This window comes from Molossus molossus, unplaced genomic scaffold (assembly GCF_014108415.1).
Source record: "Molossus molossus isolate mMolMol1 unplaced genomic scaffold, mMolMol1.p scaffold_m16_p_6, whole genome shotgun sequence".
Lineage (NCBI taxonomy): Eukaryota > Metazoa > Chordata > Mammalia > Chiroptera > Molossidae > Molossus > Molossus molossus.
Window position 1 is genome coordinate 102,979,099 of NW_023425399.1, and position 27,776 is coordinate 103,006,874.

A 27,776-nucleotide genomic window follows, 5' to 3' on the forward strand; every position below is an offset into this window, starting at 1 on the left:
AAAGAGCAACTGTAGATTGAAAAACACTTGACGTTTGTTCCCCCTCAATGTTGCTGAAACTGCTTACTTAATAAACTAGTTTTTAAAAAGCACTGGTCGGCCCTGATTTTAGGAAATTAAAAGCATTAGAAATGCTTGCTTTCTATTTTAAAAGTCTGTGGCTCTATAATGATGGATTTATATGGCTGGTAATACTGATACAACGTTCCTGCAGACTGCAATTCTTAGGCTAAGAAATGGGTGTCTCTCACAGCCTCGTCTATGCTCTACATTCGGAACTCTCGGGTCTTAGCCCAATGTGAGCTGAAATGGAAATGAAAGTTGACAGGAATACAAATAACAATTGTTAAAATTTAATACCTCGATATATTAATCAAAAACTTTAAAATTTTCAAACCTATCAAAAAAAGATAAGACATATGGAATATAAATACATGTCTGTGGACTATGTACATGTAATTTTATAACATCTTTTAGATATAAATAGCATAGGTAAGCTTTCGAAATGCTGTTTTAGTTACTATCAAGCTGGGATGGTTAAGTGGATAAGAAACATGAGTCATTAACACCATGTTTAAACTAGCCAAAATACAATTTAAACTGTAAAGAATTATATCAATAGCAACCTGCTCAACATCAGAAACAAACATTCTGAATCTCTCAGAAGCAAACATGAGTCGATTTAAGCAACGTGCATTTACTAGATGTTATTAAGCTCATTCTGAAATGCTGGAATCTCTGTGAGGTTTAGTTAAATTAACTGGCATTTAGTTTTAATTTAACTTCTCTCGCTCTGACAAAGCACCCATTATGTACAACATTGCTGAAAATGAAAAGTCTCTGAATGCTCAGAAAAAAGTGTTAAAAAAAAGTCTTTGAATGTTTTCATGGGCACTGACTTTGAGGCTAAGTCTTGCCTTGAGGGTTAAACGTCTCTTGCGGGAGTCAGCCACAGGGAGAAGAGGTGGGCAGGCTTTGTAGCCATCCTCACCTTCTTGTCCTGAGAACATAACCTCCTCAGGAACTTGGAACTTTACAGGGGCGATAGCAATCATTTCACCACCCCTCTGAGTGCTCAGCCTTTGACAGAACCAGCTAATTTCTTAACTCCATCAATAGGCGTATCATTAGTCTGCCAGCCATGGAAACACACCCATTATTATATTGATGATGGATGGCTATCTGTAATGATACCTTCGTGTGGTGTAAGTAGCACCTACAATGACTTGTTAGTGATGTTTTAATAGTTTTGTTCTTAAACATTCAGTGGGAAAATGCCCAAGTTGACCAAGCCCTTCCTCTGCACTTGCACTCACAGGTGAGTTCTGAAAATGAGATACCTCCACGCTGGCGTGGGGGAACACATGTGAAAACACGCATGTCTGAGCTGGGCGGGGAAGAGAGTTCAGAAAGGAAATGAGACCTTAAAATGTGCCTTACTCCTTCATCACCACAGGGGATAGCATCTGTCTGTGAACGTAGAGATGCATGGTACTTGGTCTTTCCTATCTTATTCTTGGCTACAGTCTATTGTGTCTTTAAAAACAGGAGTTGAGCCCTGGCCAGTTTGGCTCAGCGGTTAGAGCGTCGGCCTGCGGTCCGGAGAGACTCGGGTTCGGTTCCCGCTAAGGGCACGTACTTCGGTTGCAGTTTGTCCCCGGTCCTGGTTGGTCGTGCGGGTGGCAGCCACTCGATGTGTCCCTTCACATCAATGTTTCTCACTCTCTCTCCCTTCCTCTCTCTCCCTCCCATTCTATCTGTACAAAAAATGGAAAAATATCCTCGGGTGAGGATAAAAAAAAAAAACAAACAAAAAAAAAAACAGGAGTTGATGTTGCAGTAATTACATACTGAGCATTGATTTAAAAAAAAATAACCAAAAGCAAGAGGAGTTTCCATCATAATAAAAGTAAGACATTCTGTAAGAAAAAACAAAATTGGTTAAATATTATGCAATTATAAATATTTAAATATTGTTCATTGTTTACTAATTAAGATATCATATGAGCTTTGTGTTCATCTGAATAAGCTCAGAAATGCCGTGGTAACAAAGAATACCCATGTCTGAGCAGTTTGTTTCTTGTTCACAAGTAGCCTAGGCAACGCTTCCGCTTCCGGGCTGCTGTCCTCCTCGCCGGCCCAGCATCCGGGGCACGTGTCGGCCTGTTCAAACAAAGCCAGTAAACGGGTTAACATGCTTTAAAAATATATTACTTATAATTGATTACGCAGTCCTTCACCGGCCAAACTAAATCAACTTATTCTCCATTCTCCAGTCAGAAATGTAAAATGATCAGCATGTGTACAAACACATATACACTAATAAGCTCCCCATTTTCAAGATGATACACAATTGAATAACCTCGCCTCACTAAAATAATAAAATGAATATGAAATATTAATGACAATAACAGCAAATATGAAAAGTAGTCAATATCTCGCTGTGATAAAATGTGAGAACAGTCTTAAATAGACCCGCAGCTGTGGCAGATCCCTAAGATGATGCCGAAGGGGAGAGATGCAGTGCAGGGTGTCCGAGGGGCTTTCCTATGAAAAGCTAATTACTAGAACAATTAGGACATGGTACCACCTCTTGCAAAAAATCTTCCCATATAGAGAAAAACACTGGCTTGGAGTGATTTATCTCTGTATGTTACGGCAATAAAAGCTTAACTAGTACAAAAGTCAAAAGCTTGTGTTTGGGGATAAAAACACTTAGAAACACGTCAGTTGAGCAGATGTGGTTGATTATAAAATAATTATTCACTTCAATACAATTCCACATTTATTGCGTACAAACATGCCGTATAAAACACTATTCAAAAATGAAGCACAGATATTGTGAAATAGCTTCTGCAGTAAGATTAGTTTCTTGGAAAATTGGGCTATCTTGTTTTAATTGCTTTAGAGAGTGCATCCATGCCCAATTCATGTACAGATAAGATATTTTGGATTATCCTGATTTTAAAAAACCTTAAGAAATTAGGATTTACTATTAAGAATCTAAGTTGTCATCATTTCAGTCTTCTAACTCTCCACCTTTTCAGCATTTGTATAAGTTAAAGTTTTGAGAAAAGTTGATTTAAAAATACTATTGAAAATATAGTATGTAAGAACCAATAAACAACTTCAAAAAATAAGCTAGAATAAATGCCCACATGGATCCCGCATTGAGGAGGTCAGAATTGAAGGGAGGAGGAGTTACATAAAAAGATGGTGTCTCTGTTAAGGGGTGGATATTTAAACCTAGTTTTATGCTTCTTTTTCCAAAGACCTATTTATGGAAGTATGATTGATATACAATAAACTGAACATAATTAATGTGTTCGGTTTCATAGGTTTGGACACACGAATACACTCCTACAAAACCGTCCCCACAGTCAAGACAGTGAACATATGCAGAGTCTCCAACATTTCCTTCTGCCCATGGGTAATCCCTTCGCAATCTGTTCTCTTTTGGTGACATTGAACTTTCAGCTCCATTGTCAGGACTGTCACTTCATAGGTTCCCAGCAAATCTGATTGAACACAACCGAATTCTAGGGAATCTGGTGCTTTCTTATCCATGTCTTTATCAGAAATACCTATCCAAGTGTGTTTCAGGCATGCAAATGTAGGAAGTAGTTGGTGTTATTATTAGTACTATTATTATTATCTCTTTTACACAGAAGGAGGAACAAGGGATTAGGGAGATCATGAAAATTATTGGAACTAAAATGATCCTGAAATTCAAATTCAGGATCTCAGAAGGTTGCTAGGTGCTCACTAAACACCTGTTGAATGAATGGCTAAGGAACGGGAAAACCTTTGTGAGACCCCGCTCTCCGGCCACAGTTGTAAAGTCCTTAAGACCAGAAATCGTGGCAATTTTGCTGTTAAATAATCTTTGTATCTCCAGAATCTGGCCCATCATTTTTATATAGTCGTGCTCAATAAGTGTTACCTGAAATGAATACAATTCCTATGAAAAAAAACGAATAGTCATAAGAATCCAGATTGTTTGAAGTTTTTTAGTTCGGCTTCCTGTGCTTGTGCTTCAGCACCCGGCTAAGTTGCTCAGAAATGTTTCTTTTTTATTGGGAATTCTGGGGTGACATTGGTTAATGAAATCATATAGGTACATATAAGTGAGATCGTATGGCATTTCCCTTTTTCTTACTGGCTTTTTCACTTAGCATAATAATCTCCAGGTCCATCCATGTTTTTGCAAATGACAAGATTTCCTTCTTTTTTATAGCCCAGTAGTATTCCACTGTGTAAATGTACTAGAGCTTTTTTATCCACTCATCTACTGATGGGCGCTTGGGCTGCTTCCAAATGTTCTATTGTAAATAACACTGCAGTGAACATAGGTGTGCATATATTCTCTTGAATCCGTGTTTTGGGTTTCTTCAGATGTGGTTCCTGGGGTAGAATCACTGAGCACTTCTATTTTCAATGTTTTGAGGAAACTCCATACTGCTTTTCCATAGTGGCTGCACCAATCTGCATTCTCACCAACCGTGGACAAATGTTGCCTTTTCTCCGCATCCTCGCCAACACTTGTTTGCTGATTTATTGCTGATAGCCATTCGGACAGGCATGAAGTGATGATCTTGTTGTGGATGTAACTTGCATTTCTCTGACAATTAGTTGAGCATCTTTTCATATGTCTACTGGCCATCTCTATGTCCTCTTTGGAGAAGTGTCTATTCAGGTCCTTTGCCCATCGTTTAAATTGGATTGTTTGTTTTTTGATGAGTTGTGTAAGTTCTTTATACGTTTTGGAAATTAACCCCTTATCAGATGTATCACTGGAGAATATATTCTCCCGTTCAGTGAGTTCTCTTTTCATGCTGTTGATGGTTTTCTTCCTTAAACTTCGGGAGGCAGAGGAGGTTCTCTGTATAGACACCTCCCCTCAGTCCTTACATTTCAGCTCCATTCCCACCCAATACTCTTCACAATACCTCGTGTCTCCAGTAAATCAGTTGCTCACTTCTGTGTCCCCGTGCAGGGACTTTTCTCACTCTGCAAAGGCAGTTACCACACGTTCTCCTTGCTAACTTCAAAATATCTGTGGTACCTTTCTCTTGCTATTAAGGGTTGATGCCTTTCCAATTATTTAAAGATATGCATTGGAAGAGACCCATAAGCAGGGAAGAGATTTGAATGCCTAATACCAAGAAGATGACTAACATTTACCACATTTTACAGGTGGAGAAATGCAGGAAAATGAGAAGCTCTTATTATGGTATCTTCATACTGATCGTATGTTCTTTAATCGGCTCTTTTAAAACATCTCCTCTCTCAAGACTTGCTCCAAATATATGACTATAAAAATAAGTTGTTTATAATTTATATAAAATAAGTTGAGGAGTTCTAACAAAAGCATATATTTTATATAAAGTGTGCAGGAATTTTTTCTCATTCACTACGTCTACGGCAGTAATGAAAGTTGTAGCTAAAAATTCCACAAAGCTGTCCTGGTTGGTTTGGCTCAGCAGTTGGAGCACCGGCCTGTGGACCAGAGAGTCCCGGGTTTGGTTCCCACTACAGGTACATACCAAAAAATAAATAAATAAAAAAATTCCACAAAGCAATAACCTACTTACTGGTTATGGCATTGATGCATATTTCAGGAGGTATCTTGTGACTATGGTACTCAGAATTTTCATGTCATCTTCCAAATAGAACATTTAAGTATGTACTAGAAATATAATAAAATTCATATGGGCTTATAAACTTTCACAATATTAATGATAAAAATAGATCATATTTTATATACTTATAATGTATGATTATTTCTTAACATCATTATTTCTTGAAAATATAGTTTTAAAAAGTAATCATTTAGCATGGAATTCTTTGCTATCACCAAATCTTTATTTACTAATTATTATTTTATATACGCACACAATCAAATAAATATGTGGCAACATCATTTCCCAAATTACACCTTAAAAAAGATGTTGATCTCGCCCTGGCCGTGTTGGCTCAGTGGTTGGTTGGAGCGTCGGCCCTCAGACCAAAGAGTCATGGGTTGGATTCTGGTCAAGGGCACGTACCTCAGTTGCAATTTGATCCCCGGCCCCGGTCAGAGTTGTGCGGGAAGCAACCAATCGATGTGTCTCTCTCACATCGATGTTTCTCTCTCTCTCTCTCTTCCTCCCCCCTCCCACTCTATCTGAAGATAAAATGGAAAAATATCTTTGGTTGAAGATTGAAAAAAAAAGTTGTCCACCTTACATTGGTGTCTTTATAGATCTCTTATCAGGGAACATTTCATAAAAGTACTTTAATTTGATCAAAAATATTTTGGGGGAAAACATATCAGTGTTAGTTTGAATGCTGAAAATTGGTTAAAAGGCAGGCAAAGGAATTTATGAAGGAGTTATTCCTCAGTTGTATGACATGACAATTTGAAGTGTTTGTAGTTAAAAGGTAACAAAAGTTGTGAATGAGAACACTGTTTTTTAGTAACATATTTTAGGAAAATGAAGGAATCACCATATATTTATTTATACTTTTATGGTAGGCACATATGACATTTTGTAGCTCACTATAAAACTAACATTAAGCAAATATATGTATATATGTAAAGTATAAATATAAATATATGACTATACTTAGGTTCACACAGTTATATATGTTGATATGACTATATTTATGCATATGTATTTCATCACATTCTTTCCTTTCTGCTTAGTTTGTAATATGGATTTATTTCTCCTTAATCAATTTGATAAACAGATTAAACAATTTTGGAATTATAATTATGTCCATCATTATAGAAATGTTGCTGTTATTTATAAAGGGGTCTTACAGTATTCATAGACAGAATATTGGCTTACCTACTACTGTGACTTCTTTGCAAGTCAGGGCTGCATAAAGGTGATATACAAACATTACTCATAAAACCATTTGATTCTTTCCCCTTGAACACAGAAAGAAAGAATTAGACTAAGTCACAATCATTTCCATACAAGGTCACTGTGTGTGGATTTCACATTTTAAGAAACTGAGGCAAAATGGCAAAATGAAGTTAGCAGTGGGTGGGTTAATACCTCATCATAGAGTAGATGCCCTACATATAATAATGTGAAAAAGGCCACTTTGGTGCCCAGACTAGGCCTGGATGTGCTACCCATTTAAAGTAATTTGCTAGTATGAATTCATTTGAGCCTATATAGCTCTTGAAGTAACATCTTTAAATGTAGTTACTACAACTAGCATGACCTGGAAGTCCAGTCTTGTGACTGTTAGTCATGCTGTGAGGTTTCCTCACACTGGGGAGGGGTTGATTTTTATTTGTGATTAGAAAGATATCACATGAACTGAAAATCAGCTGAGGGTGGAGGCAATCCCGTGCATGGCAACCTGACAGAGCCTTCCCTGCCATTCCAGGAGAGGGTGAGTTAGGAAACCTCTGCTCTCATCACAGTGTGGTTCAAGTAGGTAGACGAGATGGCCATTTTAAAGAGTATTTTGAAGGATGAAAAGCAATTAAGTCAATGGCTCATGTCACAAAGGACAAGAGAGAAGCAACCAAATCCATTTGATTTTTAAAGCTTTAAAATACTCATTTTCTCTTAGAGCATTTATAGTTTTTCTTCATGTTCTCCACGTTATCCCTCGTGCTTGCACAACATAGTCACGTTACTTAATACATACTCGTCAGGTGAATCAGTGGCTGTGCAAACCTCTCAAACCTATCTTCAGTCCACGTCCCAGATTCACTTTTCACTGCTTATGGGTCAGTATGCAAAAATCATATGCAAGTACTTTAGTAAATTCTACACATATCTTTTGTTTTCCTATGTATATTTAAAAACTACTTTACTATTAGTTTTATTTTTATTAAGGTAATACATGTCATATATTTTTTTTTTTAAATGGTGTTAAACTTCTAATAAACCAGCATATATGTCCTCCTAAGCCAATTCTCACAGGAAAACATTTGCTTTATTTATTTTTTTATTGTACTTACATATTTTGAAGTGGTTTGCTTATCCTGCTATTTTGTTATTTAGCAATTTTCAATTATTTATTGATTCTATGTTATAATAGTTGAGGGTTTAGTTGTCTTACACACACATATACAGACCATCTTTCCTGATCCCCACCCTCTACATATTATTATATCATTATTTTATGGTTAATCTATTTCCAGTGTTCCCATCATTCTGATTATATCTATATCTTAGCGAAGGGGTAGGTTATCACTATGTTTTCTCTCATAACCTTTTGTTTTTCCTGAAGTTAGGAATACCCCCCCAACTTGTTTAGTATACTTTATAACTACTGTAAATTATTCACCAATGCCCTCAAATAAGATTTCAAATTGTAAGAGTCAGAATAGTATAAGTGCTATAACAAATAACCCAAACCTCTCAGTGGCTGTATATGGTGTAAATTTATTTCTTGCTCATGTCACAGTCTAGTGTGTGGCATCTAGGGTTTATATGCAGCCAAGTCATTCAGCATCACAAATTTCTTTCCTCTTGGGGCTGTAATGTCTTCTAGATCCTCAGAGCTCCTCACTGAGGCTTTGTGTCTGGATACTGATCAGAAAAGAGGAAAAGCATGGAGGGTCTCGTAGGTCATTTGATAGGAATGGCCTGGAAGTGATGTGTGGCGCTGCGACCCCCATGCCATTGGCTAGAAGTCAGTTACATGCCTTCCTGTCTGCAAAGGGCTACGGAATAAAATCTAGGTACTTAGGGAAAAGAGAGCATGGAATCGAATGAGCAATGCCAGTCTCCACTGCACACACACTTATCAATAATCATTCAAATGGACATGTACCTCACATAACTACTTTCTCTCTCTTTTTTTTCTTGGAGATTTCCCTACTGCAATCCATCCTTCTGCTTCTCTCTAGGCCTGCTTCACAAATGTTGCTCTGAAAAATTTACTTTACTGTTTCCTCTGCTGGGTCTGCATTTCCTGGGCTCCATCTTGTCCTCTTTCTTGATTTATAAGCTTTTTGGGGGGACCCTTTTTTAAAAATGGTATGGGAAGTATATGTTCGAATCCTTGCACACTTGAACATATCTTTAATCACACTTAGCTAACATTTTGTCTGGGTATATAATTCTAAGTTCAAAATAATTTTCTTTTTAAAATGGGAAGGCATTTAAAGAATCTTCTCAATCCATTACTGCTCTTGAGAAATCAAATGCAATTTTTATTCTTTGACTTTGCATGTGATCTGCTCTATGTTTCTGGAAGATGGTTGTTCTCTTTATATCTGGGCTTCTAATAGTTCAGAATGATGTGCCATGGTGTGTTTAATTAATTACAGTTTTTATTCTCTTGGACTTTCAATGGAACTTTTGATTCCAAAGATTCAAAGATAATTTTGAATCATTTATTTAATTAATTTTGTCCTCCATCTCTGGATAAAAAAGAAGAAAACAACTCTTGTTTGGAACTCTCTGGGATTTTCACTAGTCAGAAAATATTTCCTTTTTTCCAATTTTTTATTTCTATAGCTTTTTGCCCTATTTTCTTGAAGATGTTTTCAACTTAATCTTATAACCTCTCAGTTTTTTAAATTTGGGGGTATATTTTCAATTTCAAGAGTTTTGTTTTTTTTTCTTCTTGTCTGATATATACATTTATTTTAAATCATTTTCTGTGGGAGCAGAGTAAAAATGCATGTGTTCAGTTCATCTTGTTAAGCCACAAATTACTCTAGTTTACTTTTCTCCAGAAAACAAAGCTCCAGTCTCCTGGAGGCTGGGTGGAGCAGATGGAGGAAGTTATGTTTGGTTGATGGCACGGTCGTGTGGAAGGACACTTTGGGTCAAGCACTCTGTACACAGACATCTAAGCAAACTCCTGTGTTCACGCCACCAGCTGGCCTCCTTCACTGGTGGCGTTTCTGCTGCCTAGGCCTGAGCCTCCAGGGTTATGCAGGAAGAATTGTCTTGTTTCTTATCCACAAGCAGGCGGTGGATTAGCCCAATCCTCCAACTGACTTAGGTTCCAACCATCTATTACAGTCTATTTTGTCTTTTTATTTCTCCTCTCCCTTTCATTTGTCTTTATGATTTAATGACATTTAAAATATTCATTTATTCTTGTGTTAGAGGAGTTTAGAGAAGCTGAAACACATGTGATCAATTTGCCCTTCGCACTAGACACCTTCCATGTACACTTATATCTGTTTACTTTGGTGCTATATTATTGAATGATAAGCCAAGTGACAGAAATTATATCTATTTAATTTGTGCTGCATCAACTCCAGGGACAGGAAGGCATTTATTTTTTTGTTACGTCACAAGGTACTGTCACCTTGTTTCCACTGGTTTCCCAGGGTCTTTTACTCTGCTCTACCTCGGCGCAAGCAGCCTTCATGAGGGGGCCCAGAAGCTTTCTCTCGTCTTCTTCCCCCACCCTCCCCTCATCAGCACCCCTTTTCAGAGGGAGGAAGGGAAAGCTCAGCGCTCTGAAGTCACGGAGTAGCGTACATGGCCAGTGACTGTAGGAGAGCTGTCCCTGCAAGGCAGCTGACACGCTTGTTTCAGGGAGGGTGACAAGGACAGTAGGCCCTAAATCTGTTAGATGTTCTCACAACAGGAAGTTTTCCTGGATAGAGGGAGGCAGCACCGTATAGCGACCACTGTGAGCCCCGCCTTCAGGATCAGCCGACTTGAGTTCTACGTTTATGGACCTTCGTGATTCTGGGCACTTTGTTGGGACTTTCTCAACCTCAGTTGCTTCATACTTAAAATAGGGACAATAAAAATGATAGATGCCTTGCCTGTTTCAAAGCGATGTTGTGAAAGTCAAATGAGATGATCTATGGGCTAGGGCTTTATGAACTCCACTGCATACAGGAAAAAATAGCTATTCGGGTTAACGTGAGTGAACACATGAACTGGGTGAATACAGATTATCATTGTATAGCACAGAGAATTACTTTACATTAATGTGCTATGTACAGTGGAATAAATTCAAAGTTGTTACATTTAGTCTTTTATCTCTTTCCAGGGCCGTAAACACACACTTGCTGTATACTTAGATATTGCCAATGGATACAAAATAGATTTACTGCACATAGAGATTCCTAGCATACATGTTTTGAAAATCTACAACCTGAACCTCCTATACTTTCTCCTGGTAGATCAGAATAATTTATATGAATTGGACCTTACTTTGGGAGAATGAAGTAGATAAATGCTATCAAAATAATAAATTTAGCCGACACCTACATAGCGTTTTCTGTGCCACACACTGTTCTATGCACTTTACTGAGCTGAACTCAGTTACTCACAGTCCTAAGAAGATATTTTATTATCCCCATTTTCAAGATGAGAACGAGGCACAGAAAGTAGAGCTTCCATAATTTCCTAACTGAATGGACAGATTCTTGTGGGACTGATGCTTCTCTTCTCCATTATGTTGCTATTATTTGCTTGTGTTTTATCCTGGTTGGGGTTTTCCTTTATCCCCTGCCACAGCAGACTTCAGGGGGTGCTTCCAGGGGGATTCCCTAAGGCATCCTGTCAGGACTGGGTGGCGCAGTGGAAACTGAAGCATTTCTCCTTGTTGACCAACATGAGGGCAAACAACAGGTTTGAAACTTTTATTTATTTATTTATTTTGATTTTTTAAATATTTTTTTCTTTATTGATTTTGAGAGGAAGGGAGCGGGAGAGAGAGAAACATCGACGTGAATGGGACACATCGAGTGGCTGCCACCCGCACGACCCAACCAGGGCCGGGGACAAACTGCAACCGAGGTGCATGCCCTTAGCGGGAACCAAACCCGGGACTCTCTGGACCGCAGGCCGACGCTCTAACCGCTGAGCCAAACCGGCCAGGGGTTTGGAACTTTTAAAGTTTCTTCACAGAAGAAACCAGCTGCTTTCAGATGCATACAGCCTTGGATTCCTGCCTTTACCTCTAGTCTGTAAAGTACGGATGTCAGTCTGTCTGAAACGTGACCTCGAGAGCCAGCCAAGATCTCTGCTGTGGACAGTCCCAAGTGTCTAGCACAGGGTGTGCCACACAGTAGGTACTTAGTATTTGTTCAGTGAATGTGTGTCCGCCTGATTTTGTTTGATCTCACAGACAGGACCTCTTATCTACTAAGCTACTGATCTCTGAAGGGATGGGAAGTAAAGATGAGTGTGGTGCACACTGATTAATGTATGCATCTCTGCAGAGCCTCACTTTTAAAACACGCATTTCAGCTGCCCTTCCTTTCCCAGAGGCCTTTCTCTGTTCCTCGCAGTTCCTCGCTCGGTCTAGTTAATGAGACATCCCTGCGGGGAGAGAATGCAATGCGTTGGAAACAGTTCTCACAGTGCTCTGGGCTCTTGCAATAAAACATATCAAAGAAAACGGGAAAATAAAGGCATGAAAATGAGCGCTGCTAAGGCATGAATCTCCAGAGAGGAGCATTTAACCAGAAGCCCAGCGCGCCTGAGTCACCACCAAGATTGGCCCGAGGTGAGCTCGGCACATCCGCGTCGGAGCGGGAGACACGCCTTCTGCACACACAAGCCTCCCAGATCCTGGCCGCCCGACCCGGGCCGGTGCGCCAGTCCTGCCACTCGCCGGCCAGCCACAGGTGGGAAAGAGAAGGAGCTGTCCCCGGGATGGTCGCCCTGTAGAGCAGCGCCCTTGCGCCGCTGGCGTGGAAGCCCAGGAGCAGGGCTCCGGGAAGGGGAAGTCGCCTCTGAAACCTGACACCCACCCTTCGCGCACAGGAAACTTCGCGGGCTGGTGAGTTGGGGCAGCCGGGGTGTTGTTGCTGGAATGGGTCCCCACCCACTCGGGGTATTCTCAGGCTGGCCTTGCAAAAGGAAGTGAGACGTGGATGTGCAGCGGCAGGCCAGCCAGAGGCCGGGGATCTGGTTGTGTGTGTGAGCGCTCAGAGCAGCAGCCTCCACGGAGACCCGAGCTGGGAGTCGTGATGTGTGCGCGCGCGCGCGGGTGGCACCCGAAAACTAGCTGTTGTCTTTGTTTTGGTGTTTGCATTTCAAACAGCTGGTTAGGATAGAGAACTCGGCACTGCAATGGCGATCTCCTTCATTGGTATATCAAACAGCTACTCAATGATAATGTCGATGATGACCACGATGCCATGATTAGAGTTGCATTTAAGGAGAAGTAATTGAGTGAGGCAAGCCAGGCAAGTGATAGCACATTTCTTTGCACTTCCTCAGGTGAAATAGCTGCAGAGAAATCAAAAGTAATTTTTGTCTTCCAATGTTTTGCTCAGTTTTTTCCCCAAATTCCAAGTGTTGCATCGACTAGGGTGTAAGCAAGTGTGTTCGTTCAAGTGGTGACAACAGATTAGCTTCCAAGACTTTCCCACTCAATACAAACATTCCTTGAAAACTATTGAAGCAGGTGAAAGGTAACTAGCTAGCTAAAGCTAGAGGCTGCCTTCCTAGGAAGAGTGTGTATGTGGTTAAAGTCACACACCTGTAACATGTTTACTGGCTTTTAATTTCAAGATCTCAAATAAGGGTATAAGAGTCCAGTTGTTTAAATAGTTAAATTAAGCCCAAATTAATAACGTAGTTTCAGGGTTATTAGCAACAAAATTGTTATTAAGATAATAACAGCTATGAATTTTGATTTAGTTGTTTCAAAGAAAAACATATGCTGTTTTTAATATTTAGTTACATTCACACATATTCAGTAATATTATAAAATATATATATTATACATGCTTGTTAAGTTCTAAATTTGAAAAGTTAACAGAAAAGATAGACTTCACCATTATAGCTTCAGGTATTTAAGTTTATTGAATTTTCAAGTTATTATAAAGTCCAAATTGTAGTATGAAGTGAGAGCCATCTCCCCTAAATAGTTTTCATAGCTTCCTACCATAATCCTCTACCCACATGGCATCAGTCCGTCTTGAAGGCAAGAGGGGTTCTTATGTATGACCAAAAAATAGGTATTCTTGAGATAATTTGATAGTAATGAGGCTTTTCTGCTTAAGAAATAACTATGGCTTCCAATAAAATGTTACCATCACTGCTTTCAAAAGGAAAATAAAACATTGCCGAGGAAACCGGATGAGCCTGTTCTCTTAGTTGGCAAGAAGAAATAAAGGGAATCTGTCATATGTGAGCAAACCTCAGCTCTCTCACAGAACATTTCTGGGACAGGAGCACTTGGCCTGATAGGGAAGGTAACCACAGAATGATCATCTCAGCTCCTTGGCACACCAGCTCACACTGGTTATCTGCTGGTGTCTGAATTGCTTTCCGTGTATTTAACTACCCCTCTGGAAAAGTGGACGTCATCCAACGCCCCAGGTGGTTCAGAACAGAAACCTGCTCTTTTCCCACCCTCACTCTGAGAAATCTCAGGTTATTTGTTTTTTGATTTTCAGATCAACAGAGCATGAAATGTAGACAACTATTCACATACAACTCAGCTCAGAGTTAATCCAGCTTCTTGAATTGATTCATCAAGGCAGGTTAACCAAGAGTTCAGCTCTTGAGCAAGTAATTGTAATGTTGAGATACAGGAAAACAATTACAGTACCAACAGACAGGATAAACAAGTTGTCTTCCATGACAAATATGTCACTTTCTAAAGATGGCAGCTAAAGGGGAATGATTTTTACTCCTTATTAGGTGAATATGGGGCTTTATATTCATGATATAGTTGTAGGAAGTAGGAATATCACTAAGAGCAAGCAAACAGTATTGTAAACCCCATAAATGGAGTTTAGAGTATTACTTACTTTGTTTCATGCCCTTTGCAGTCATTATTCATGAAGAATACTTGTCTAGAGTGCAAATAATGAGAATAAAACTCTGTTTAACACACAGCTAAAAAGTGTCTTCAGTGAGACACCTAAGTCAATAAATAAATGAGCAATTATGCAAGTGTCAGTGCTACAAAAGTATTGAAAGGATAATCATGAGAGTGACCTGGGATGGGGAGGGAGGCTCTGTGTGACTCAGTGGTCAGGGAAAGCCTCAGGGAAGGCCATCTTTTTAAAAGATCACCATGGTCTCCCTGAAGAGAAGGTATCAGAGGACAACCAGAGTAGGCAAGAGACCAGTTAGGAGGCTATTCCAGTATCCAGAGATGACAGTGGCATAAAGCATGTAGAAGCCGTGTTCCTAGAGAGAAGTGGATCGATTCAGGAAATGTCTGAAGGCAGAGCTAACACAACGTGCTGATTAACTGGATAAGGGGTGGGGACGAAGGAGAGGAAGAGCCAAAGGGATCACCAAGTTTTTTACCGAAGATACTGGGTAAGTGGTAAAGTCATTTCCTAAGATGAATAAGGCTAGCAGAAAAACAGGTTTGAAAGGAAAATGAATTCATTTCCAGCCTTTTGAGGTATTTTAGGTATCCAAGTGGAAATGTCAGACTAGGCTTTTGGATATAAGACTCTGGAGTACTTGGGAGAAGTCATAGGCCGATAGAGAGACTTGGGAATCAAGTGCCCATGGAGGCTTTTTAGAGCCGTGGGCCTGAGGACATCACCAAAAAAAAAAGTATGTATGTGTGTGTGTATATATGTATATATATACATACACATACATACACACACACATACATATATATATATATATATATATATATATATATATATATATATATATTATATAAAGTCCAAATTGTAGTATGAAGTGAGAGCCATGTAGAGTGTACATTTATGTACCTATTTACACATTTAGGTAGGTAGGGTAGATAGATATCATAGACATTGATGTGCACACAAAGAGTAATGTAGTATGTAGGAGAGAGAGAGAGAGAGAGAGAGAGAGGTAGAGCTCTAAGGGCCAAGTCCTGGTTTTTCTAACATTGAAACATTTTGCATAGAAGGAGCTAGTAAAAAGCCAGCATAGTGGGAGGTAAACCAGAAGAAAGTGTTGTCATGGAACCCAAGCCAGGAAGTGTTTCAAAAAAAAAAAAAGGAAAGGACAATTGTGTCGGATATTGCTAGGATTATGAGTGACATGAGGACCAGGAAGTGATGATTGCAGGTGGCAATTTGGAATCATTGCCAGCTTTGATAGGAGATGGAGTTCTTTAAAATAAGGAGTTCAGATAAACTGTCTTTGAAAAAATTTGGAATTAGCATTTCACATTATCCCAATAGAGATAATTCATGATACTATATAGAGACTTTAATCAAATCAGTTTTTTAAAATGGCTTATAGAATGAATGAACAAAGGAATACATAATTAGAAATACTTACAAAGGTGTTAAATGAGCTGTAAGTATAGTATGAGCAAGAGTAAAACCAAGTGTGGGCTGAAACTTGGGGAAAAAAAAATGCTAAGGAGAGCAAAACATTCTTCTAGTTGTTTAGAGCCAAACAGTGAATAAGTAAATCATTGGATGTAAGAGAAAACATTGTTACTCAGTGTATATTGCTTTTCTCTTCTTTCTAATGAAAAGAAAGTGTTTAAAAACAGGGAGGATAAGACAACACTAAAATGAAATTTAAACAAAAGATGAAAAGTTAATGTGACCGCAAGCAAATTCTTTAAATGGTAAATAATAATGGTAAGGGCAGTCAAGAGGACCTGTCTAAGGAAATAGTGTTTTAGTTGAGACATGAAGGAGGTCTGGGTTCTAGTCAAATGGACAGTTGGGAGAGAAGAGTCCAGACAGAGCCAAAGCATCTGTCAAATTCCTGACCTGGGAAAGAGCTTGGTGGATTCAGTGAGCTTGCAGAAGAGTTTAGAGAGAAGAAGACAGGCAGTAAAGAGGGGCACGAGGTGAGGTCAGAAAGACCACTTGGAAAGTCATAAGTACCGTACTCCAAGACTTAGTTGTTGTAGGGACAACTTGTACTGGGAAGTTGGACTAACTGACCTTCAGGCTCTCTTCTAAAACTGTGATCCTACAGATGCAAGAACAATTTGTGTGATGTTTGATAGATATTCTAGAACACTAATGAAGAGATAGTAGTGACTGTGTAGTTAATACATTTGTAAAAAGATATATAATAGATCAAAGTATATTAAATTGTAGCTGCCATGTACGCCAAATGTCTAATATCCAGAAATGCAGAAAGAAAATTTTTTTAGTAGGTGAAACTATAATCAAGAATATCAAGATTCATCCACATAATTTTGGGAACAATTTCAGAGAAGACTGATGGAATGTCATAAATTAGTGAGATTTACATCAAAACATTAAGAAGTCTATCCCTAATAAACTACTGTTAGTGCTGAGTAATATAGTTATGAGTATGGCATTTAACCTCCATAAGGCTTGATTTTCTGTTGTGTGAAAGAAAAAAAAAAGTTGATTGTTTTCATATTTCTATGAGTCTAGCTTTAGACCTGGGTAACTTACAGTTCTTGCTTCATGTTTAGTTCTTTTTCTTTTTTTTCTTTGTATCTTTTCTTTCTTCCTTCCATTTATGTACCTATTTACACATTTAGGTAGGTAGGGTAGATAGATATCATGGATATTGATGTACACATAAAGAGTAAAAAAAGAGAAAATATATATAGATTCTATAAAAGAGAAAAATTTTCATTTTAAAGGCTTAGGGAAATAGTACAACATTTTATTTTAGTTTTCTTTCTGTAACACACAAATTTATTTTTAATTATGATGATCTTGGGATCAACCCAATATGTTCTTTTTGTTGCTTCTCTCTTTAACTTACTCAGGAAATTAAAATTGTGTACCAAATCTGACCTGAGGGATATACCAGAACAAAAATAATTAGAAAAAGCAAAATTGCTTTGTATTCTACTTGTCCAATCTAACTTAGGCAAGGACCTGACAGCCTGAGAAGTTCATTTAAAAAAAAAATTACTCAGTTCTTGTGGTCTATTTACTCAAAATATGCTCTTTTCATAAACAAAATGTAATGTTGATAAATGTTTTTAAACATGTCAAAATATTTAAAACATAGAACAAAATTAGATTTAAAGATAAGAAAAACTAGCATCTCTTAGTGCTTAAAAAAATATGAAAACCTTTTCCAAGATCAAGAATGTAACCAATCGCAGGTTCAACTGCCTGCCACAATAAAAGCCAAACTCTCGAGACCGGTGCTGGTGAGAAGGAAAGTGTGTTATTCAAGTGCCAGCCACCTGAGAAGATGGGGGACTCTCATTTCAAAACCCATTTCTTCATCTCAGTACAGGCAGAGGTTTTTATAAATAGGAAGAGGGGGTTGAGAGTTCTCTATTAAGGGGACTACATGCAGACCAGCACAGTCTATTCTGATAAGGGCCTTGAAACTGGTCAAGCAATGGTCTGCTGTGTATCCTCTTGGTTCTATGTTTGAAGGTCAGAAATCTCCTGGAGCTGGAATGCCTGAAGGTCAGAATCTGTATCTTTTGAAGTTAGTTCCTGGGATTCTGATACAAACATTCTGTTTATCTACAAGCTACGTACTAGTCAGAGTCAGCATTTACAGAAACAATGTCAAAAGAATGGTGGGGTGGTTTAAATTCCCCACTGTTAGAAGAGCTTCTGAATATTGACTCAGGTACCTGCATGGACTGACTTAGGTCTGTGGTTTTCTAAAGTTTTCTCCCACATGTTGGGAAATGCAGGAGCCATGTAACCCATTTGCTAATTTCTTAATTAATTGAGTAAAAATAAAGATAGTTACCACAATTAACTATGTAGAACCTATTGTTTCTAGTATCTGTTCCTATCCTGCTCAATTCAGTCTTTGACTTTAATTTTTTTTTTTTTTTTTTGCATTTATCTTGAGATAGAGCAGGAGGGAGAGAGGGAGGAAGAGAGGGGGGGGGAGAAAGAGAAACATCAATGTGAGAGAGACACATCAAGTGGTTGCCACCCACATGACCCCAATCGGGGCCAGGGACAAACTGCAACCAAGGGACAAACGTGCCCTTAACAGGAACCAAACCCAGGCCTCTCTGGTCCACAGGCTGACACTCTAACCACTGAGCAAAACCATCCAGGGTGACTTTAATTTTTTTAAGATTGGCAATACCTGTTATCAAATGCTGCCTCTCGGGGCTTGGAGGTAAGAGCTTCTACTAGAAACAATACAGAAAACAACACTGCAAAACATATCTTAGAAAAATTGCTTTGATAAAAATATTCTGGTATCTATAACTGAGGGTTAAAACATAAAGAAACAGGCATAAATAAATAGAGCATTATATCAGAAAGACCTATTCTTTATAGGTCTTACTGGTGCTAGTTGATGAAGACTGGATAGTGGTAATCAAGTGAAATGAGCCACCTGGGGCTTGTCTTTCTCTCCAGACCACACTAGACCATTATCAGGTGCTAGTTATTTAAAAATCAACCTAGACAATCTCCCAAAATCTCCCTTGTTAGATTTTAATTTTTCACTTGCTGGTGGGAAAAAACAAGCAAACTGAATTAGAATGCATAACTCATCAGCCCGGCTTCTGGATACCTCCTTGACTGAGGTGCACTCTGCCCGCCCCAGGAATGTACATACTCGATGGGAATTCATTCTGTTTGAGATTACAAATTACAAAGCATATCGCTGGATAAAGGTGAGGACCTGATGAAAATGGAGGGTAAGGACCCTTGTCTGTTTTTTTTATTTTATTCTAATGGCAAAAGTTAACGCCAACCTGGTGCCCTCTGCAGATCTGGAGAAAGCCTGGCACGCACATGTTCCCAGTGCAAACTGCGAGGATGCCTTTGAATTCCACGTAGTGGTTTTCTCTGTATAACAACCATAGGACAATAACCATGTGGCTGTGAAGATGACTTTCCTTTGCATTATAGTGTTTTTCTTCCTGGTTCCCAGCGGCTTTTCTAATCGAGTGTGGTTTTCATGGTTCTGACTCCCTACAGCTTTTCACTGTCTTAAAGTATAATTTGACTTTTAAAGTAAACTTATAATGGGAACCAGAAACCACTTTCCTATCCTTTAGTTCATGGAAGATATTGGACCAGGGTGATTTTCGTGAAACAGAGCCTTGAGGTATGGCGTATTGAGTCTAGAGTAGTAATATTGATTCTTAAAATCAATGAAGTAAATATTCACAAACCCACAGGGATAGGCACCAACTAATTCAAAGGAGCAAAGGAATAATTCAAAATCATAAATGTTAAGTATTTAAAGAGAGATATACTGTTTGCATCAGCATGTCTTATAACCAGAAGTAACAGTTTTTTGTCTTATTTTTCAGGAACCCTGTGTTCTAAAAGTGTGTAGAACTTGGAACAGGGGGGGTTCAAGAAATAGCCCAAAACTACTTCCTAATTTGTCTTTTGTACCGTAAACAGGTTATTGTGCATGGTCACTTGATCCAAAACATGAAAATAAGAAATCCAAGAATTATTGAAATACTTTGGAGAGCACAAATTCTGCCTGGATAGCATAAACTTTAGAGAAAATGCCGTTAGTTATGATACAGTTGATACTGTTAATCACAATAAAAGGTCTGTTCATCATGTTAAAACTGCGAATAGCAATGTGGTCTCTGGTATGATTTTCATATATCTGAATTTTTATGAAAAAAAATCTTTAAGTACCTTTTATCTATCAGCACCATATTTGGTACTTTGATTGTAAAGATGAATAAGACATAGTCCCTGATCTTGAAGGACTAAAATCTGGTAAGGTAGAGATATACACCAGCAGATAATGATAGTGTAAGCTGATAAAATTAGTGCTTTGAATGCTGTATGATAAATTTAAGCTGTAAAGAGATCAGTTAGGAGTGCAAAATAAAAATATGTCTGAAATTAGGTCAGTGATTATAATGTTAGAAAAGAAAGGTCAGATTAATTAATGAGCAGCATTAACCAGATATTAGAGAAAGAAATGTTTATAAAGTCCTAATTGCTGGCCTAAGGAGGCAATAGATGGATGAATAGTGATCCCCGAAATTGAAAAGATGTATAAAAAAGGTGACGCATGTTGAGGGAGGAAGACATACTGTATGTGGGATACCTGTGATCATTCAGTTAGGTTTTGCAGGAAAATGACGTCCATCATCTAACCCTCCTAGGGGAGGTGAGGCTGGTAATAGTGACTAGGGAATACTGGAATGCAGGCAATCACTGAAATTCACAGGAACTAATGCCACCTTTCAGGGAGACCCTGGAAGGAGAGGGGCATATAGCCATAAAATAGGACTCATAATTTTCTTTCTTTTCTGTAAGCACTGGCCTGCTTTGGCTAATAATGCCATTTAAGTTCTGGAAGGACTTACTGGAACAGTAAGGTTATATCTAATTATTTATATTTATAATATTATTGTTAAATTGAGAGGATATATTAAGTATGTCTGTAGCTCTTAGTTTATGACTATGACATCATTTGTTCCTTCTTGTAGGATAATCATTTTAAGTACTTTTTTCTTTTCCTGTAATTCTGCTCACCCATGTTCTCTCCCCGCCGCACTGTGAAAAGTGAGAAGTCTGATCTTAGCTAGGGATGTGTTCTAATACTGGAGAGTGCAAACCTAACAGATTCCTAAAGTGATTGCATCTGTCGATTTGGGCTCATTAATATCATGGTTTAATAACTGACACCCGTCCATATTAATTTAAGAACAGACTAAGTCCTATTCTCTTCATTTTACTCAGTAGCTCTGTTTAATCTCTGCTGTGACTGAATTTATGACCCTTTTCACCTCAAGATCTACTTACCAAAGCATAACAAAATGTATCACAATGTTCTAAAGGAACTGAAGAATAACTCTCATGTAACAATTATTTTTGCAATTTCCTACAATAGGTCAAATATTGTCAAATGATTGACTTGTAAGTGTATGCCAAGGGACTAATTAAGTTTAGAGAAAGTTATTCTCTCTCTTCTCTCCTCCTCCTATCCCATCTCCATCCCCATGATAATATGCATTTCAGTTTACTGTTTGCAATATTTTATTGCACTGACAAACATTCTTTATATAACCATCTACTGACTCTCACTCTCCATCTCAAGTATTTTTGATGATTAAGTAATCAGTATGAACATTCTGCATACCCACTTGTCCAATTGAGGCATCCTCTCTGTTCCTTCTGGATTAATTCCATGTGTGTAAAGCATTCTTTGTTATAGATGCATCATTTCAGACATCTAGTTCTGAACAAATGTGTTCTTCATAAAAGCTTCTTATAATAAGCCAATAGCCCAGTTATTTGTGTTCTGACTATTATAGATGGAGGAACAATATCGTAAAAACATTTGATGACTCATCTATGAGTTAGACACATAATCCATGTTTGGCAATATCCCAGTTAGTATTTCTAATTAGAACCATGTTGATTTTAGTCCTTTGGTACCTTTTTCCTCAAGGATTTGGTTACTTATATTATTCACTAAGCTATTATCTATGAATCTTCTAGATTATCCCCCTGTGTAAATTCATCAGTATTCACATTTCCTTGAAAAATATCAATGTGTTTTTTCTTGTTTGAGGTTTGAGGATAGGTAAGCTAATATTCTGAGTACAAATCTCTTACTTTGCTGAGTATTTGGACTTGTGTGAAAGTATAATATAATGCAAAGAAAAATGCACAAATATTATCTCAGACTTAAAAAGTCCTCTTATAACTTATGATGAGCAGTGGAGGACCCCTGTGAGGTATGGCTGTTTGACCTGGTTGTCAAGGTGAAAACTGGCATTGTAATGTGTTCTTGATTAAAGACTGACAAGTACCATCATTTTCAGCTTTAAAATACTATCACCCAAAGAATGTATTCATTGCTTGCACTGATTTTCCGGTCTAGGCCACTGTGTAAGAAAAGGGAAAGTTTGATCATTTTCCTTTTGATGCGACATGTTTCACAAATTCTACTTCTTCTTAAAACTGCTTCTTGTTTGGAATAGGTTTTAACATTTCAGAACATTCATGTCGTGTATATGCCAAGATATGAACAAGATGAAAGAAGGTTAAAAAGAAACAAAAATGTCTTCCATTCCAACCATATCTTTATGAGCTTAGTGTCTTTAACACAATGACAAAACATCAGCTCAACAAACAATTTAAAGGCAAAATTGAACTACATGATCCAGGCAACAATGACATCTTCTCCAATCCACAGAGTTCTAAGGAAAAGGTTGTACAAAGGCAGAAGCAAAAAAGTTTTTTATCTATTTGGGGCCTTCCTTTTGACCTGATGCATTATCTAGTCCCTCCAGATACTAAGAGCATATATCAAATCCAGCATGAATGAGACAATTAAGTCTAAGAAGTAGGCTAGACTTTGAATAATATATTTTGTTTTTTAAGCAGCAAATATCACTTAATTCCCATTACTTTAAAATTTTCCTATTTAACTGGATCTAAAATGAATTGACACTGGAATTAAAGAGGAGAGGGAGTGTCCAAACTAAATTTATACCCTGGCCATAGGGTCTATAAGGAACTCCATATAATTCTTAAGACAGTTGCTTTCGTCATAAAGCCTTATTAAGGAAAAAACAAAAGATGCTTCTTTGTAGACTTTTTAGAGAAATGATATATCTTCAGCTTCTTCTATGTCATTAAAAATAATGAAGTTTTTTTATAAGGCCAAGCATTTCCTGGGGTCCCTAAACTCCTGCCTGGGCAAATGATTTTATTACATGTCTGTGTTATCATGGAGGTCATATTGTCTCCTTGAGTCTTCTTTTTCTTTGACATCTATTGACAGTTGAGCAGAGAACTTTTCTTTTTAGTACAAGTCATGGGTACAATTGATTTCTCAGAACTTTTTCTCAAAGCCCACTTTTCTCTTCTGATAGTTTTCTAGAGCATTTGGTACCAATTTATTGCTCTCAAACTGGAACATCAATGACTTGTTGACCAGTCTTTCTGATGAATCAATTTCTGCTAAAGTTGCTATGACTGAAAATAGCTAATAAACTGGTCTTCCCAGTAAGCACTGTGCTTTCCAACATGTAGTGAAGAGCTAAAGGCATGCCTACTATGAGAAGTTTCAGGCGTAAGAAGAGATATCTAGAGGCACAATTGGGGGCAAAAAGAACTTTGTTAGTTAAAGCTAGTGTTGCTCATGGGGATGGTGGGGCCATGACCTGCAATTTCTGGAGCAGCTACCATTTAAAATCTTCCATCACCAGGGCAGACTCTGGGTTCGATGAGCAATCAAATCCCTAGTTCTGAAAATATGGTTGTACTCCCTTGTAGAAAAGGCGACCTTTCTGTAGAGTCTCTTGAGGCCCCCCTCAGAAAGGGGATTGGCCCGTTCGTAGAGTTTGAGGCTTGATCCCCAGTACTACCCACAGTACTTGACTGTATATCCTTGATAGTTTGTTTTCGGTTTCCTGTCTTGTGGGTGAACATTACAAGTATGTGTAAATAGACTCAGTTGATAAGCTGGCAGGCACTGTGGCTAGTCCGTAGACTAAAGTTATCGTAACTGATAGAACTGCCTGAGCATTTTTTCGTCAGCAATGGTGGCATTTTTCTTAGCTAACTTCAGGCAATTGCGGGCATCAGAGGTGGGTTTATAAACAACTATGGTTTCTCTAAACAGGTTCAGGTCCACAGGTGCAAACTAAAATGCCAACGTCATAGATAGGTGATATCAAAAGATCACTTGGTTATTTACATCTTGGTAATTTTAGAGTCGTTCTTTTTTTTTTTTTTTTTTTTAGTTGATTCTTTTAGAGAGAGAGGAAGGGAGAGAGAGATAGAAACATGGATCAGCTGCCTCCCTCATGTCCTCCACTGGGGATTGAGCCTGCAACCTGGGCATGTGCCCTGACTGGGAATTGAACCGGACCTCTCAGTCCATGGGACGACTCTCAATCCACTGAGCCATACTGGCTGGGCTTAGAGTCATTTGCAATATCATTACTGCCCTTTGAGTTTTTACCTTTAGAAATAGACACCAGTATACTTCAGTCCAATTTCCAGCCTGCCAGCTTAGAAAAACCTACTTATTACATAGAATAAAATAGTTCCAAATTGAGGGTTTAGACAATTCACAGGAATCGCAGAGATAAGAGTTTGACTTTTCTTAGAGACAAAATCAAACCTTATTGATTATAGTGAGCCACATGGTGTCCAGCGTTTGCTGTTTAAGCATATTCGGATGTGTTGCCAAGTAACAAGGTAGGTCAGATGTCTAATGGCAGAAGATGGCTATGTAAGATATAGGCCTACAGTAAAACTAACCAGTTCATCATGGGAACGTTTAATGCTGGTTTTCTATCTGTACTTGGCCTATTTCCAAACAATACTTCATTTCAAGGCAGTGATGTGGAAGTGGCGGACACACTGGATTATAAGAAGGGGTATGTAAGTGGTTTCTTGTTTAATCTACCATCACTACTGACATTTTTTGAAATATTTTTATGGGTTTTTCTTTGCAGAACTACTAGGACACTTAATGAAATGAACGGAAATAATTTCCACTCTCTTTTCAAGGACCCAAGGTTTTTAAACGATTGTTCAGAAAAACGTTTCTGTAATGCTTGTGTAAAAGGACATGCAGATGTATATTCCGTAAGCATAACATGGTTTATCAGGACGTTCCCAGATCCGTCAAAGCTTTGGTGATAATATCAAGACAGGAAAATAACCATTGGGATGTATCAATAGTAGAAGTAGAATTACTTTTTTTCCTGTTGGTTAAAGCAGAATTCAAAATATTGACTGTAATATCTTTTAAGATACTATTTGCCATTAGGTCTTATCTGTCTTTATTTTTAATGGCAAAATCCCTACTTGAAAATATTCTTAGTTCAGCAGCCTGCTGCAACTAACAATGTTCCCTTAGATTTGTTAGTTTCAAACAAAGCTATTTGTTGTATCTTAAATTTATGCATTTGTATTAGTTTTGATGAGCAGAGAAACTGTAAACCTCCATGAAGGTCAATGACTGTCCTTCAAATGTCCCTATACCATTGTCACTGGGTATTGTGTCAGCAGTTAACATGACCAGATTGAAGTTTCTGGTAAAACTTTCTGATGATTGAGGTTCAAAAAGGCACTAAAGTAAATTAGCACCCTGTACAGTGCTATTCACTAAAGCATTGTGGTAATAGCATACCTATACTCTTACATTTTCAATAAAATTATTTTCATTGTTTAAGCAGTGGTAAACTACCCTGTATCAAGAAGATGCTTCCAACTCTCTGTACAGGGAACTTGCACTTGAACTGGTTTTTAAAATAGGTCAGAGATGTATTTGCATTTATCTCTTCTGTTTCCTCTCCTGATTCCCTAAGAACCAGAGGTGACAGTAAACATATTAAATAGCATCACACCTGCTGACCAATCAGAATATCGGGGACATTTAAGCCACAAGGGATTGTACCTGCTGCATATCAGCTGGGCCAGAGGACCAATGTCAAACTGTTATAAAATCAAAAAGAGCAAACTGGCTTATTTGGAAACCAGACACATTCTAACCTTCAATTCTGTTTACTTGATTCTAACACTTTCAAATACCAGATAGTAACAGGAAGATTCTTCCTGTTCTTCTGAAATATAAAATATGAGTGATGAAGTCTTCTTTGAATGGTTTTTTCAAATTTTATAAACTTTGGCCAAACTGGAGCTATATATTCTTTTCTTCCTTTTCAGATAGTCAAGATTAAAATAATTTCAAAACCCACGAATAGTAGAGCACCCTTCCCTCACATGCTGGAATCTCTATGCTAGTCGCTCATCCAAATAGCTTTAGGACCAGAGTCCAAAGGAAAGACAGGCCCTGGCCGGTTTGGCTCAGCGGTTAGAACGTTGACCTGCGGTCCGGAGAGGCCCGGGTTCAGTTCCAGCTAAGGGCACGTATTTCGGTTGCAGTTTGTCCGTTTGTCCCCGGCCCTGGGTGGCAGCCACTCGATGTGTCCCTTCACGTCGATGTTTCTCTCTCTCTCCCTCCCACTCTATCTGTACAAAAAATCTCCCTTCCTCTCTCTTCCTCCTCTCTCTCCCTCCCACTCCATCTGTACAAAAAATGGAGGGGTGTCCTCGGGTGAGGATAAAAAAACAAAACAAAACAAAGGAAAGATAGGAAGTAGAAGTGCCGTAGAACTAGACGAGAAGTCATTTCATAACCCCGAGATGGCTTCAGTGAGGGGGAGGAGCATCCTAGTAATTAGGGTGGAGTCTGAAATAACAAGGGTGTGACTTCAAGAACGGAGCCAAGTCCGTGAATAATGCACAGTGTACAATTACGATTTATCTATATATCAATATCCTCTAAAGGAAATACCTGTGTGGAAAAAGACCTTGAATTAGCCATCAACCATGACAACCACGAGTTAAAATATCTACAGAGCTCCATGGTGTTAATAATCCCCATAATTTTCACTGAATAAAAGATCCAAGAGGATTAATTCGTGTTGGTGATAAGCCAAGTACAGACAGAAAACAAGACTGAACTTTCACTTTACGAGCTAATGAGTTTTAATGTAGAGCTACTTCTTCGGTAGCTGATCCCGAGAGGACCTACTGTGTGCATCATCCTGATTGAATGGACTGCTTTGCTTTCTTTAATACTAGTGTTGCAGAGTTTCCCAACCTGCTTTCTACCAGTTTTTGCCGTGTATGTGTCTTCATGTTTGTTTTAATGGGGATATGATGGTTAGAGAGAGAGGAGTGGCTGTTCCAGGTTCAATAATGGTTTTTGCCATCAACCCTGGAAAGAGGAGGCTCCTCTCAGAATCTGGTGTTACAACTTTTACTAACAATTTAGCCAAAATTAACTCATGATGGATTAGGCTGCTTTTCCCTCACGTGTGTTAGCATTACAGTACTTGATCATGTGGGCTGCTATATTTTTCTAAGTTTAGGGTAGGAATCTATTGGGGAAGAAAAACAGTGCCCCTGAATGACCCTAGTTAAGTAATATTGGATATAATGAAAGGGTTACTGCAACAGAAAAGAAGTAAAACTGTGA

General features: G+C 38.4%; 1 protein-coding gene across 2 annotated transcripts in view; it reads left to right on the forward strand.

The window, feature by feature from the left end:
• The first annotated feature begins 12,533 nt into the window (after nt 1–12,533).
• The window catches only part of RAB27B (RAB27B, member RAS oncogene family), a 58,387-nt gene continuing 43,144 nt past the window's right edge, over nt 12,534–27,776 (forward strand). The window contains exon 1 of one of the 2 annotated variants that reach the window (XM_036245415.1): nt 12,534–12,720. The gene's annotated coding sequence lies outside the window, so the exon portion shown is untranslated. Of the gene's footprint in view, nt 12,721–15,104; nt 15,225–27,776 lie in introns of those variants that run through there. The other variant, XM_036245414.1, reaches the window with a different exon arrangement.